The 16,310-nt window shown below is 41.3% G+C and overlaps 1 protein-coding gene across 1 annotated transcript in view; it reads left to right on the top strand.

The window, feature by feature from the left end:
- SHROOM3 (shroom family member 3) overlaps window positions 1–16,310 on the top strand; it is a 516,408-nt gene that overhangs the window by 85,193 nt on the left and 414,905 nt on the right. The window lies entirely within an intron of this gene.

The following is a 16,310-nucleotide window of genomic DNA, read 5'->3' as shown; positions in this document are numbered from 1 at the left end:
AAATAATACCCTTTTGGTATTCTGTGTTTCCTGTCAAGATCTAGATGCCATCAGCAATGATAGCCCTGGTACCACAGCCTCTTCTACATCCACCTTGAATTTCTAGTAATTATCTGTCAGTGTACTGCTCTAGATGTTTCTGCATAATCTTTAACATGATTTTGCTTGCATATGATATTAGTTATATTGTTTGATAATTTCCACATCCTGTTGAATCCACTTTTTGGGAAAGAGAAGTAAATATGGATCTTTTCTAGTAAGTTGGCCAGGTAGCTATCTTCCAGATTTCTCGGCACAGCCTGGTGAGACTGTCCAAGGCTGTATCTGTTTGTTGGAAGATGTTGCTTCATATTCCATCAGTTCCTGAAGCCTTATTTTTTGCCAATGCCTTCAGTGTATCTTGAACTTCTTACTTTATTACCATTGGTTCTTGATCATATGCTATTTACTAAAATGGTACCGTGCCAATAATTTTTTTTGGGGGGTGTACAGTGACTCTATGTATTCTTTCCGTCTTCTCTGGATGCTTCCTGGAACATTCATGATTTTGACCATAACATCCTTCATTGTTGCAACTCAAGACTTGAATTTGTTCTTCAGTTCTCTCAACTTGAGAAATACCAAGTGAGTTCTTCCCTTTTTCTTTTTTTTAACTACACTTCTTTGCACATTTTGTTAGAAACTTAGCTTTGTTTTCTTGAGCTGCTTTTTTGAATCTTCTGTTCATCTCCTTTTTTAGAAATTATTCTCTTTGTTTTGGCTTCTTGAAAGTCTGTGCCATTTTCAGAATCTCTTCTGACATTTATTTTGGTTCTTTCTTTCTCCTCTCTCTTAGTAATGACTTTTTGCTTTCTTCTTGAATAATATCCTTAATGTCGCCTGGATTATATCATTAGTGGTCAATACTTCAAACCTATTCTTGAGATAGTTTTCAAATTTAGGTGGGAGTAACCCAAGATTGTACCTTGGTTCTCATGAACTTACTCTAGTTTTCTCATTTTCTTCTGTTTTAGCACATAACTAGTTGATGGTGAGCACCTGGCCTAATTTTGGCTGCTGATTGGCTTCCCCACCAATTTTTCCCACAAATATAGTCAATCTGACAAGCACTGGGCCAAGAGGCAACATCGTGATAAATGGAAAAGAGACTGAAATCATCAACTATTTCATCTTGTTTATATCCACAATCAACACCCTTGGTAACAGCAGTTAAGGAATCAAAAGGCTAGTTGCATTGGGAAAAGATCTGCCGTCACAAACCTCTCCAGAGTATTAAAAAGCAATGATGTCTACTTAAAGACTAAATTTCAATTTACTTAAGCCATGGCCTTCTGAAAGTTGGACAATGACTAAGCATGATAGAAGAATTGATGTCTTGGAATTGTGGTGGAGAAGAGTAATGAATATCCTGTGGATAGCCAAGAGAAGAGGCAGCTCTGTCTTGGAGAAAGTGAAACCAGAGTGCTCCTTGGAAGCAAAGATGATGAAACCTTGTCTCACATACTTTGGACATATTGTTTGGAGGGTCTAGTCCTTGGAAAAGGATGTTGTTATTCTTGGTAAGGTGGGTGTGGTCAGTGTAAGAGAGGCAGACTCTCAACAAAATGGATTAACACAGTGACCATATTATGGGCACAAATGGGTTGGAGATGGTGAGGATGGCACAGGATAGAGTAGAATTCGTATCCATTGTTCACAGGGTCACTATGATGTGGCATCAACCCAACAGCACATAACAACACAACTCAGGGAGCTTGTATATTCAACTCAGCTACTATCAGTCAAGCCAGAAATGACTCATAGCTAACCCTCCAGCAAGTTTCCAGAGCCTTTAAATCACACAGAAGAAGGTTGCCCACCTTTCTCCTGCACAGTAAACAGATCGTTAAAGTATTATTCATGTAGTGAAACAAATGTGATGATAGTTAGAAGCATATAGGAGGTGGAGGATACTGAAGAGTGCAGCAGAGAAGATGAAGAAGGAGACAGGCGGAAGCACAAATGGTTAACATTCTTAGCTACTAACTGAACGGTTGGTTGGAGGTTCAAGTATATCCATAGGCACTTCAGAAGAAAGGCTTGATGATCTGCTTTTGGAAACCCTGTGGATACAGTTCTACTCTGACACACACCGGTTGCCATGAGTGAGAAATTACTTAGTGGCAACTGCTTTTTGTATATGTAGGTAAGGTTGTGGTTTGGCTACCATCAGAGCTGTTGTTCTTGAGCTACCCAAGGTTTTGGGGGTGTTTGTGTGTTTGTTTGTTTGTTTTAAAGGACTGGTGCATCTAACCCAAACTATTATATTCAGCCCTGCTGAAGGAGCTGGCCTTTCAGGAGATGCCTCCCTCTCTCAGGGTTAGCTAATAGCCAATGATGGATTGATAAGGTAGTCCAAGAGTCTGATTAATAAATGGTCCAAGAGTTTGGCCCTCTCACCGCAAGGGTAGGCAAGTCTATTGAATAATTTACAGTCCAGATTAAGGATAGACTTCACTTAAACCATATTTTTTAAAAAAATTTTTATTATTTTTTGTGTGTGTACCATCACATCGGATCTGACCGGTGCAGGAGGAGGTTGCCCCTCCTTCTCCAGCAGAGGATCTGGTGGATTTGAACTGCATACCTTTGGGATTGCAGTGCAACTTCTTGTCACTAAGCCACCAGAGCTCCCTTAAACCATATCTTTTCTTAACTTCTCCCATGCTGTTCTCATTCCTCACTTCCTTATAGGCATAACCTGAGAATATCCTTCAATACATTACTTGTACAAGAATTCTTGGTTTTGTCTCTACTTCTAGGAAACCATTTGTATTTGATACAAGTGTTTGATAGCAGGAGCGGGAAGTGGAATTAGTTCTGGTATTATGGTATTGTAGCTCTCTTATTTTCTCTGGATAGTATGTGCTGTGAAGAGAGGTAGCAAATGAGCTGGCTGGGGACATACATGAAAGACTAATAGGGGGAATGTGAGCAGGGATGATTGTCAACTTAGGTGAGATGACTATGATATTTTTGTGGCATGAAGCTGCATTGCAGTGTCTCTGAAGCCTGGATACAAAGACAGAAAAGTAGATAACTCAGGACTGGAGTTCTGACAGGTCGATACCTTAGGAAGATTAGAGACCCAGCATGATGGGAGAAAACTTGAAGGTAGGAAAGAACTGAGAGTTTGAGAGAAACGGAGATGCCAAGGAACCAGAATATTAATAACCTCGAAAAACATGTGTGATAAACACAACACAGAGGAAGTGTGGCAAGATTAGGAGGCGCAGAGAATGAATTTAGATTTTGGAACATAAGTACTTAAGATTTGAGGATGGGAGCATTTGTGCCTGGTGACGGATCTAGTGTAGGCCTATGAGCACGGGTATCTGAAACGAGAGAAGATGCAGGTAGTGCAGCCTTTGGGACTTGGCTGACCCTCTAGTGGGTTTTCGGAGGCAGTAACTCACACAGGAGGAGAGCACCCATCTTTCTCTCGCAGAGCAAGTGGTGGATTTGAACTGTATACCTTTGAGTTCTCAGTACAATTCCTTACCACTAAGCCACCAGAGCTCTGTTGGGTTCACCGTAGGTGTCTCTTTCTGTCCTCTCCAGATGACTTCAACTCACAACTCCAATATAGGCTCTGAAATCACCCAGATCACTCTCATGGCTCTCATCACAGTTGAATTAAACACAAAATCAATCACCGGTTACTTAGAGCCTGTCACACTTGATGGAATGTAGCCTCTTTGAGGGCGAGGATCATCTCTGTACTCTTGGCACAGTGCCTTACCCAAAGAATGTGCTCAATAAATATTTGTGGAACAAATAAATGACTGTGAGTTAGAAAAGCTCCAGTTCTGGTCCCACCATGACTCTAGTGAGCTATGTGATCTCGAACAAGTTGAGTCAGAAGCAAAAGGAATCTTTTAGTTTAACACCGTAGAGTTTCTAAACTGTCACAAGAGATGCCATGGGCCTTAAGGGATAATAAAGGAATATTATGACATGTACAGGGACCTTTGGTAGCTTAGTGGTGAGGAATTGTACTGCCAACCCAGAGGTATGTGGTTCTAATCCAGAAGTTGCTCTGCATGAGAAAGAGGAGCAATCTCCTCCTGTGCAATTTACTGCCTCTGAAAACCCACTAGAAAGTCAGCTATGAGACAGCTTCGACTCAATGGTACTCAACAACAATATGACATGTCCAACTCTATGTCCCAAATTTGATAACTTAGATGAGATGGAATAATTTCATGTAAGATACAGTTTATCACATTCACAAAAGAGAAGTAAGGATTTCTCTGTTAATGAAATTGAATCAGTAATTAGTAACCTTCTAAAATAGGATAGCTTCAGTGAGTGAATTCTTCTAAACATTTTAAAGATTGATTAGCATGCTCTTCTCAAATTATTTCACAAATAGAAGTTGTTGTTGTTGTTGTTATTATGTGCCATTGAGTCGCCTGCAACTCATAGCGACCCTGTATACAATAGCTCTAAACGCTGCTCTATCCTGTGCCAGTCTCACTATTTCCAACACACCTTACCCTCATTACCCCAGTCACTGAATCAATCCACCTCATAGAGCATCTTCCTCACCTGCGCTGTCCCTCCACCCTCCCAAGCATGATGTCCCTCTCCAAGGACCGGTCCCTCCTTACAACATGTCCAAAGTATGTCAGAAGAAGCCTCAGAATCCTTGCCTCCAAGGAATAGCCCAGCTTCACCCTCTCCATGACAAACCTGTTGGTTTTCTTAGCAGTCCATGGTATATTCATATATTCAATACTCTTCTCCTACAATACAGCTCAAAGGCATTGATTCTCCTTCTATCATCCCTAGTCATCGTCCAGCTGTCTGATGCATAGCAAATGATCACAAAGACTATAGCATGTATCAGGCACACCTTAGTCTCCAGACTGACATCATTGCACTTCAGTACTTCAAAGAGGTCTCAACCGCAGACTTCCCCATCACAATACATCTTTTAATTTCCTGGCTGCTGTTGCCAAGAGTGTTGACTGTGCAGCCAAGCAAACCAAAACTGTGAACAATCTTAATCTCTTCACCATCCATTATAATGCTGCCAATAGTCCCAGTGGTGAGAATCTTTATTTTCTTGATATTGAACCTCAATCCATACTGAAGACTATAGTCCCTGACCTTCCACAGCAAGCGCCTCAGGTCCTCCTCAGTTTCAACAAGCAGGGTTGTGTCATCTGCAAAACGCAGATTGTTAATGATTCTTCCTCCAAAGCTGGTGCCACATTTCTCCTCATAGAGCCCTCCTCCCGCATAAAATCTGCTCTGCATAAAGATTGCAAAGGTAAGGAGACAGGAGAGAACATTTCCTAGTATATTCTATGAGGTCCAGATTATCCTAAGAGTAAAACCAGACAAAGATATTACCCAGAAGGAGAATTACAGAGCTATATATCTCATCAACTTCCATCAGGTTTCTGAGACTTTTAAATAGCACGGGAGGAGATTGCCTATCTTTCTCCTCAAAGCATTTGGGGGATTCAAACCATCTACCTTTGAGTTGGCAGTCAACTCCCTACTGTCTGGGACACCAGAGCTCCCTGTGAAATAGATACCTCATCAACATAGATTGAAGAACTAGATGCCATGGCATACGAGTAAATAACATCTTGGATCCGCAGCTGTATGTCTAGGATGACAAAAACCATTCTCCTGGAACTTCTTAAAGGACTTCATCTTTGAGAATTACTTTGTCTTTCAGTGATCTACTATTGTTGGCATATTTAATGCATTAAAACAACTACTGTCTCAAAGTGAGCAGAATAAATATAAGAAAGATCTGAATGGAAATCAATGCGAGAGAAAACAGAGAAGGAGGTGAGAGATTGGGCTGCATGGATGTAGGAATCCTGAGGCCCTCCCGCGGCCATTCCTGACACACTAAAATTTCAACAAGAGCCCTCAGTGTCGACAGCAGTTTGAGGAGGGGGATTCGTGAAAATCAGAGGCAGTGGACAGCCGCTGCCTCTGTATGGGGCCTTTTGGCCTCTTGCGGTCTTTGGCTTTTTCTCGGAGTGAACTGCACAGCTGACCCTTGGAGGACTTTAAAAGAAAAGCAATGTTTCAGATTCTTTAGTACTGATCTAGAAGCTGCACTGCAATCCCAAAGGCACGCAGTTCAAATCCACCAGCTGTGCCATAGAAGAAGGATGGGCAGGCTTCTCCTGTGTGGTTAACTGCCCCTGAAAACCCACCGCAGGGTCAGCTATGAGTTCCAACCTGAAGACACACAGCAGCACCAACAAACTAGAGTTTGGCAGTTCCATCCCACCCAGTGATGCAGTGAAAGACCTGGTGACTTACTTCTGTAAATGCTGGAGACATGAAAACCCCGGGGAGTAGCTCTGCTTTGTCCTATGGAGTCACTATGTGTAAGAATCAGCTTGGTAACAATAGGTCTTTATTTGTTTGCCTAGTTTTGTGGTGCAGTAGTTACGCACAAATTACCAGGCCTCCTTTGTAGCATAGTGCATAATGTTCCATGCTGTTAACCAAATGTTTATGGTTCAAATCTACTAGGAGCTCAGCGGAAGGGAGGGAGGAAGTCTCCTCCTGTGAAGATTTACAGCCTCAGAAACCTGATGGAGGTTTGATCTGAATTGAAGTCAACTCAATTGAAGTGGGGTGTATCCATCCTAGAAGGTCACTTCGAATCAGAATGTCCTCTGCAGCGAAAAGGATACCTTTCTTGACCTGGTCTAAAGCATGGGTAGATAGCCCAAGGAAGATTATCAATTGATCGATGGATGGATAGATGATAGATAGATAGATAGATAGATAGATAGATAGATAGATAGATAGATAGATATAGATCAACGATGGAAGAGAGAAGGTAAGAGAACTTTCTTGTTCAGGCAATTATATAAGGAGGATTGATTGACATTTTCTGTTTTAGGAATCACAGCATAGAATCCACAAGTTTCGTGACTGAATTAATGATACCTTAATTCAACAAGGGGCTTTGGGGGTGTAGAGCTTTAAAAGCTGCACTGCTTCTCCTTCCATAAAGATTTACAGCTTTAAATGCCCAGCGGAGGAAGGCTGTGTGTTGGGATCAAGTCAAGGGCAGTGGGTGGGGAAGTCTACTCCATCAATCATAAAATATTTTCTAGCTTAACAAGTTTGTAATTACGTTTCTGTTTATCTCCCCAAAATGGTGGGAAGGATAGAGGGGCCTGGCACAGGGAAATTGCCAGTGGATGAGAGGAATATTTGATTGCCACATATTGAGGGCAGCTAACAAAACTGAAACAGAAAACACACACACACACACACACACACCCTGGAACAGCTATGGGGCACCTCCTTTCTCAAGTGGTCCGTAATGCCTGCACCTTTTCCTTTGTTTTTTGGTTTTATGCAAACACAACTTACACTCTTGTTGTCTTCACTGTAATCCATGAAACTCAAGAAGGGGAATTTGAGTCCCATAGAAGGCAGTTTCACTAGACCTGCCTCTTCCATTTGTTGAGATGGAAACTGAGAACGTGTGGATTTTCCAGCCTGGTTTTATTAACGGAGACGTGTTGCCAGCAGTAATCACACAGTCGCTCCTTCAAAACCTCCCACTTGAGAACTGGAAGCGAGCTAACAAATCAGCTACTTCTCCTTCAGTCTTCATCTTTGTACAAACGAAAAACCTATCAGTTGCCAGAGTCTATTCAGAACTTGTGTGACCTCTTGTGTCAGAAGATAACCAAATATCATGGGTGCTGGTTTTCCCAAAATAAGGCTCAGGCCATAGTCAAGTGAAGAAATTCGTTTCCTAGGTCTGTGCTAGCAAAGTAACATATACTAAGTAACTTAAAACCACAGAAGTTAGTTCTCTCGTAGTTATAGAAACTGAAAGTCTGAATCGGGCTGTCAGCCGGCTCATGCTACCTCTGGAAGCTGGAGGGAAGAATCTTTGCTCCCCTGCCTCTCATGACTCTGGGGTCCTGGCAGTGTAAGTCCTGTCTCCGCCTCAGTCTTCACAAGGCCTTCTCTCTGCATATCTTTCCTAGTCTCATCTTTAAAGAAGGCTAGTAATTGGATTAAGGGCTCACAAAAATCCAGGATGATTAAATTTGTTGTTAGATGCATGAGGTGAGTAGACCTCATCATGGCTTGTGAACAACAGCCCTGAACCCTGTCCTAGACTGTGACTTCCTCACAAGCCCGTTGCTGCTGAAGTCACCACCTTTCCAAACATGATTTAATCTTAAGATCCCTAAAGAATTTTACATGCAAAGACTGTCTTTCTAAATAAAGTCACATTCTGAGGTTTGAGCAGACATGAATATGAATTTGACAATATTTTTCAGTCCACTACAAGCATTGTAGACTGTAGAGTTGGAGTCAACCCATAGCTGACCCTCTGGTGGGTTTTCAGAGGCAGTAATCACAGGGGAGGAGATTGTGAAGTAGCTGGTGGCCTTGAATCGTGTGCCTTTGGAATTGCAGCACAGCTTCATGTCACTAGGCTACCAGAGCTCCCCCACAAGCATCGTAAAACCAAAATAAAAATGTCACATTAAAACGTCAGTAAGACTGTCATGTTGATTCCTGCTCATAGTGATCTTATGTTGTAGTTGTTGTTAGGTGCCATTGAGATGATTACAACTCACAACAACCCCATGTACAGCAGGTCAGAACCTGGCTGGTCCTGCACCGTCCTCACAATCTGTACTGCGCTCAAGTCCATTCTTATAGTCACTGTACTAGTCCATCTCATCAAGGTTCTTCCTCTCCCTCCGTGACCTCCCCACATCTAAGCATGACTTCCCTTCCAAGGACTCCTGATAACATGCCAAAAATAGGCAAGATGACCTTTCATCATCTTCCTCTCTATGGCGAACCCTCGCTGGTTAGGGTTTTTGCTTCAGGCAGCTCAAGATATATGCAATACTCTTCATCAACATCACAATTCAAAGGCATCAGTTCTTCTTTGGTCTTCCTTATTCAGTGTCCAACTTTCACAAGCCTAAGAAGCAGTTGAAAAAACCCACGACCTGAATCAAGTGCACCACAGACTTTAGATTGAGAGCCTGTTTTAAAAAAAAAAATCTTAATTTTAATGAACGTTTACAGATTTTGGATTTCCATTCATTCATTGTTGCATTTTTCTCCTTGCCCACCGCCTCCCTCCGCCCCAGTTCGATGTTCTCTTTGAAAAGTAAAAGAAAAATTCCTTCATTGGTATACACTCCCCCCCCCCTTAGCCTTTTCTTCTTAAATACTTTAAAAAGGTCCTTCACAACATGTTTGACCAATTCAACACATCTTTTTATTTTTATGATGCTTCTTCCATGGGCCTTCTGTGAATCCAAGTAAAAGGAGTCCTTGACAACTTCAATCTTTTCTCCACACACAGTATTTCTTCACACACATTATTCACCCATATTCAAGGTCTGATACATTTCCCAGAAGATTATCTTTTTCTGCCAGTCGCTCTTAGTTGAAAAACATTAAAGTAGCATCCATATAACTCCACTACAAAATGAAGGCCCAACTGACTAGATATAAAATCTCTTGATTTATAGTCTATCTCCACATAATTGTTGTTGCTGTTGTTTTCCATCAAGTTGGAACCAACCGAAAGCTGACCCTCCAGCAGGGTTCCAGAGGCAGTACATTGCACAAGGAGGAGTTTACTCGTCTTTCTCTTGAAGACCAGCTGGTAGATTTGAACCACATGCCTTCAGGTAGGCAGTGCAGCTCCTTGCCAGTAGGCCACCAGAGCTCCCTAGTAAAAGTGAGTTGTTATTGCTGCATACCATTGAGTCGGAACTGTCCCATAGCTGGCCCTCCCTTGGGTTTTTAGAGGCAGTTAATCCCATGTGATGAGACTGCCTATCCTTTTCCTGCAGAGGGGTTGGTGAGTTCGAACCCCGTGCCTTCAGGATTGCAGCTCAGCTTCTTGCCTCTAGGCCACCACAGTTTCCTGTGAAAGTGGGTAAAGGTAGTAAAAAATGACTGAAGGACTTTTAAACAGCTTTGATACTTTATTACTGAAAGATGTAGAACTGCTCAGTTCTGGTCCAAGGTGCAGGTGAAACTCGTAAAATATACCCTTATGAGTTTCAGATTAACTAATATTTAAACAGTTCTATACTGCACAATTAAAAAGAGACCTCTGGCTCCGTGCTTAAGCCCTTGGCTGCTAACCAAAATGCCAGTGTTTTGAAGTCACCTGCTGCTACTCCTTGGGAGAAAAATGTGGCAGTCCGCTTCCGTAAAGATTGAAGCCTTGGAAACATGAGGCAGTTATATTCTGTCCCATAGGGCCTCTGTGAGTTGAAATGGATTCAACAGGGAACACGGTTTCAATCAATGTGTATTATGTACAATTGCTTCTGGCCTTTGGACATTGCTTTTTTTTTTATGTAAGTGAGCCGAGTGCCCCCTTGTGGCCTTGAGAAAAATTGCAGAATAACCTTGCATTTATTTTTCAAGTATTTATGTGCCTGTGACCTGTTATTGGAGCTATGGTGGCACAATAACTAAGCATTCAGCTACTAACTGAAAAGTCGGTAATTCAGATTCACTCTTAGAGGATGATGCCAGTTTCCATTAAGATTTACAGCCTTGGAAACCCAGTACGGTAGCTGGAACGGACATATAGCTGTCTGAAGGAATAGTACTTACAGGCAACTCGATTGTTGTTGTGTACTGTAGATTCGGAGCCGACCCATAGCTGACCCTCCGGTGTGTTTTCAGAGACAGTTAATCGCACAGGAGGAGACTACCGGTCCTTCTCCTGCAGAGCAGCAAGTGGCTTTGAACCACTTGCCTGAGATTGCAGCACAGCTTCTTCCCACTAGGCCACCAGAGCTCCCTATAGAGTTACTAGGAATTGCAATCTACTCCATAGCAATGGGTTAGATATTGTTCGGTTCCTTTAATCAAAAGCAAACCCAACTGGTAAAAAGGTATCAGATCATGGAGACACATAGACTGTTGCCACTTCCAAGCCTTGCACACGTCAAATATCTGATAAATGGAAATAAAAATAACATCCACTTTACTAAGGTTCTTGAGAAGATTAAAGACGGTAAGAAAGAGATAAAACTCAGCATTGCAAATGATAGGTCCTCAATAAATGGTTCTAAATATTTTTATATTATTCTAGCAATTATTATCAATAATATTAACTGTGAGCCAAAGTCAGGGAAGAATATATGGACCACAATATTTAAAAAAACAAAAAACCAACTAAAAACCTGGCTACAGGTAATACCCTCTCCCCCCAAATCCATTCTTCTTTATGTCTGATTACCTGAAGCAAACACTTAACTTTAATTTTTTTTTTTTTATCTTTTTAAAGAATTAGTATAAGGGAGCTCTGGTGGCTTAGTGGCAAGAAGCTGCACTGCAATCCCAGAGGTGTACCATTCAAATCCACCAGATGCTCTGCTGGAGAAGGAGGGACAATCTCCTCCTGTACCAGTCAGATCTGACTTGACGGTACATGTACAGGAAAATAATAATTAAAAAAATAAGAATAAAATTTTTAAAAAGAATTAGTATTATTTTTTAAGACTTAGAGCACTCTGGTGGCCTCATGGTAAGAAGCTATGCTGCAATCTCAAAGGCACACAATTTGAATCCACCAGCTGCTTCGTGAAAGAAGGATGGGCAGTCTACTCCAGTGCGATTAACTGACTCTGAAAACCCACTGGAGGGTGAGCTATGGATCAGTTCTGACTCGACGGTACACAACAACAAAAATTAATAGAAGTAATGTAAGCTTTATTTGTGATTAATAAAGCAATTTACCATCATTGTTTGTTTTGTGTAGAACAAAGAATGATGGTGAATTACTTAAGTGTTTTTTGTAATATTTTCATTTTTATTTACTTAGTTTCCTATGAGCCTTTACAACATCATCCCAAGCTCTTTCTTTGTAAGGCTCCTCCCAGAACGATAAAAATGGCAAGTGCCATATCTCTTTCATTTTCTTTCTGACATCTCTGCTGGAACCTTCTTTACTCCTGTTCTAATCTGTCTTTGTTTTCTACAACAACTGAATGGACAATGTTCTGAGATGATGATAGAGGGTCCCTTCCTCTCTGTACAACACAAGCGTCTCTTTTTCCAGGGATCTCTGGTGGCATAGTCCTTAGAGAGTGTGCTACTAACCCAAAGGGTGTACCCTTCTGGCTGTTCAAGTCCCCCAACTGCTCTGCAGGAGAAATATGGGTAATCTTATAACCTCTGAAAATCCATGCTGGAAAGTCAGTTATCAGTCAGTTCTGCCTTGACAGAAATGAGCATAAATTTCAAGTGTCTTGTTTTGGTAGAATATGTTCTCCAATGATTTAATGAGAAAAGGTACATAGAACAATTGTTAAGATTTTGGATGCTGAATTTTATTCCATAGTCGTGTCAAATACCATAATGGTTACTTATTATGTAGAGTGATTGGGTGAGATTCCAGATTGACTCATGTTGGGAAGCTGGAGTGGTATTCATTTCCTAAACTAGATGCCTCTGGAAACTCTACAAACTCTCTTAATGTACAGAAGTGATGTTAATTATAGAACAAATTTCAGGTCTTTTGTGCAAAGCTTACTCTGAGTCATATTCGACTTGGCAACACTTAGCCACTGCTAAGTGAGACTAGTGCTGTTATGTCTGGAAGAACATTCTTCCACTTTGCACATCAATCTTTGTCAATGTGCTGTATGAAGTAACCTGAGTCTGCTATGCTGCTGAACTTTGTGCCATCGGAATATCAAATACCATCATGGTTTCCCATTGTGGACACTGTTTGGTGGAGCTCCCAGTTGTAAAACAGGTTTGGAAGCAGGAGTGGCATCCACTTCCTAAACCACATGCCTATAGAAACTCTATGAACTTGGAGAAACAACAATAACTATGTAAAGGTATTAGTCTTTTGATCATAGAGTTGCTATGAATCGATTGCAACTAAACAGCAATCAAAAACAACAACAACAATTTTATTTTATCTTCACATTTGACTCTTAATTTGACCAGACATAATAATCTAAGTGGGATGTTATTTTTGCTGATTTTAAAGACATTGTTCAATCTTCTTCTTGTTTGCAATATTACTATCGAGAATTCTCATGTCATTCTACTATTCCATACAAATGTTGTATATACCTGGGTTGTTTTCTCTCTCTTAAAGTTTATTATTCTCCTATCTATAATCTCAAATTTTACAAGATATACCTGTTATGGTGTGCATCAGAAAGCTGGATAATGGCCAAGGATGACAGAAGAAGAATCCATGCCTTTGAGTTGGGTGCTGGAGAAGAATACTGAACATACCATGGACCAGCAAGAGAACAAACAGATCTGTCCTAGAGAGGATAAAACCAAGCTGCTCCTTAGAGGCAAGGATTTTGAAGCTCCATCTGACATACTTTGGACATGTTGCCAGGAGGGACAAGTCCTTGGAGAATTATATCATGCATGGGAGAATGGAGAGACAGCACAGGACAGGAAGACCCTGGATGAGATGGGTTGACAGAATAACTGGGGCATTGAGGGCAGGTGTTTCTGAGACTGTGAGATTGGCTCAGGATAGGACAGGGTTCAGAGCTATTGTACATAGAGTCACAGGTGACTCAATGTCACATAACAAAAACAATTCTTGGACTGATGCTTTACTTTTCTTGAATATTTCAAAAGAAATGCTGAATTGAGACTTTCATTTTCCATCTTTACATGTTTTATTTTCTAGGATATTTCTTCAGCTTTACCTTCCAACATCTCTTTTGAGTTTTTGGTTGCTGCTTTAACTAAACTGACTCATTGCTGTAGAATTGGAACTGACTAGTAAACTGACCCTCCAGTGAGTTTACAACATAGCTGACCCTCTAGTGAATTTTCAGAGGCATAGATCTAGTATGCCTCTGGAAACTCTTGATAGGGTTGCTATAGGATGTGCTTAGATCTACAGCAATCAACAACAATGATCTAGTGACCTAGTTGATTCTAATTCTTTAGGTCTCCTTCTCCTTCAAGTAATTGCGATCTAGCTATAACTCATATAAGGAATTCTTTGTTTTAGAAACAGAGAAAGAGAGAGGTTCTTTTTTTCTAGGCATTGTCTTTACCTCAGAGATACTAACATATAACAGAAGTGACAAGCTCACAGAAAGCCCTTGCATTGTCTGAAGACATCCTTGTGTGAAGAGGACCCTGCCGGAGGGCATGCTCCACTCTTCAGAACAGCTTAACACCACCAGCTTAGTGACTTGTCTGAATTTTTTAATTCTTTGTCGTTGCAGAATCTTAGACTTGGCAAGATTCAAGGGTTAAAGAGCTTCAAACACAAGCATTCACAGACCTTTTTGAACATGACTTTTCTTGTCTTGCTCTGTTTCTTCCATTATAGGAGAAACCTTCCTCTTTCTTTGGCCCTTTCTCTGCGGGCAGTGTGCTGTCTGGTCTGGCTCCACCTCTGCCTTTCCAGGGATTCTCTCCCCTCTCTTCATTCTTTTTCTCCTTAACTCTGCACAGGCTATCTCCACCTTTCACAAACCATGCCTCTGCTTTACTGCCTCCATAAGCCTTTTTCACTGGTTGTTTTTTAAAAGAGAGACAGAGAGAGACTTTAAGGGAAAGAATACACAATAAATAAAACTTTTCAGTCCTTTTCGTAACTTTTTTCTCTTTGTATATGAGATCTATGAAGCTACTTTGTTTGCTTTGTTTTGAGCTACTTTAAAAATGCACTTAGTTGAATAAGCTTGCTGTGTTTGTTGTGCTGTTATGTAGTCTGAACTGACTCATAGCTGACCCTGCAGAGGGTTTTCAGAGGCCGTACATTGCACAGGAGGAGATTGCCCAACTCCCTCTAGCAGGCGGATTCGAACCCCATGAATTTGGGTTGGCAGCAAGATTCTTTATCACTAGGCAATCAGAGCTCCCTTACTTATGTTTTTTATTGTTGTTGGTGTTAATTGCCTTTGAGTCTGAACTGATTCATAGCTGATTCTCTAGAAGGTTTGTAGAGGCAGTGACTCCTATCAGGGTTGATTGTCCATCTTTCCCCCATAAAGCAGCTTGTGTATTTGAACCGTGTGACCAGGGTAATGGGGATAGGTGTGTCAGAGACAATGCGATTGATTGACTCAGGATTGAGCAGGGTTCAGAGCTGTTGTACATAGGGTCGTTTTGAGTTGCAAGCAACTCAATGGCACATAACAATAAACAAGAGCCTTAGGGTTGACAGTACAATTTCTTACCACTGAGCTACCAGAGCTTCCTTGTATATGCTTAGAATAATCTAATCAGAGAACTAGATGGAAACATCCAATGCCATTTCGCGCTTGATGTTATAGGTAAATGTACAAATTATACAGACAAATTTATAAAATATAAATATAGTACATTTTCCCCTCCAATCATCTATATGTACATCTATCTCATTGATTAGATGTCAAGAAGCACTAGTGGTGTAGTGGCAAGAAACTGCGCTGCAATCCCAAAGGCATGTAGTTCAAATTCACCAGCTGCTCTATCAGAGAAGGATGGACAGTCTCTTCCTGTGCGATTAACTGCCTTGGACACCTGCCAGAGGGTCAGCTATGCCAACTCAATGGCACACAACAACAACAACATCTCGTTGACTAATCACATTTACAAGTCATGTGTCTCAAGAGGGATGCCTTGGGTAGCACAAAAGATCAGGTCACTTGGCTACTAATGAGAAGGTTGGCGGTATGAGCCCATTGATACACATCTTAGAAGAAAAGCCTGGTGATGAGTCAGAAACTAAGAACTGAAGTCCTTGACACACAAGTTGACTGGACAGCAATTGATAGTGCTTCCCGGAAGAAAGGAAAACTGGGCAATTGCTAAAGCCTTGAAAGAGAAAATGACATAATTGTGATTACAATGCAGCACAGAGGTGAAACCTCTGTCTTTACCTGGTTGATGTTGTGCAATAAATAGATCACTGAAATACAAAGTCCTGGTGTCCACTCCCAGCGTCTGCGGGAGAGTCCACCATCCACAGGATGCAGGATGAGCACGGGGCGGAGAATGCAGAGGGGATGAGGTATGTTTGGAGGACTTGGGACTTTGATTTTTAATTTCCTGGGCCAGACATTGATCTTTTAAAAATGATCCACTACTGTGTAGTTACTAACTGATCACTCTAAAGATAGTATTAAAAATCATCCCACAGGGATTTGATTCATAGAAGGTCCCATTCATCTATTTTTATCTTCTCCTGGTTGTAGATTTTTCAGGATACTTGGAAGACTGTCATGACAGGAGTCAAGAACGAAGGCTGCATAGTGGAGTGGACCTGGGTGGAG

The sequence above is a fragment of the Elephantulus edwardii genome, unplaced genomic scaffold, assembly GCF_000299155.1.
Source record: "Elephantulus edwardii isolate Elephantulus edwardi_28Jun2011 unplaced genomic scaffold, EleEdw1.0 scaffold00042, whole genome shotgun sequence".
Taxonomy (NCBI): Eukaryota; Metazoa; Chordata; class Mammalia; order Macroscelidea; family Macroscelididae; genus Elephantulus; species Elephantulus edwardii.
Note: the sequence above shows the minus strand (reverse complement) of the source record. Positions and strands in the feature narration are given on the sequence as shown.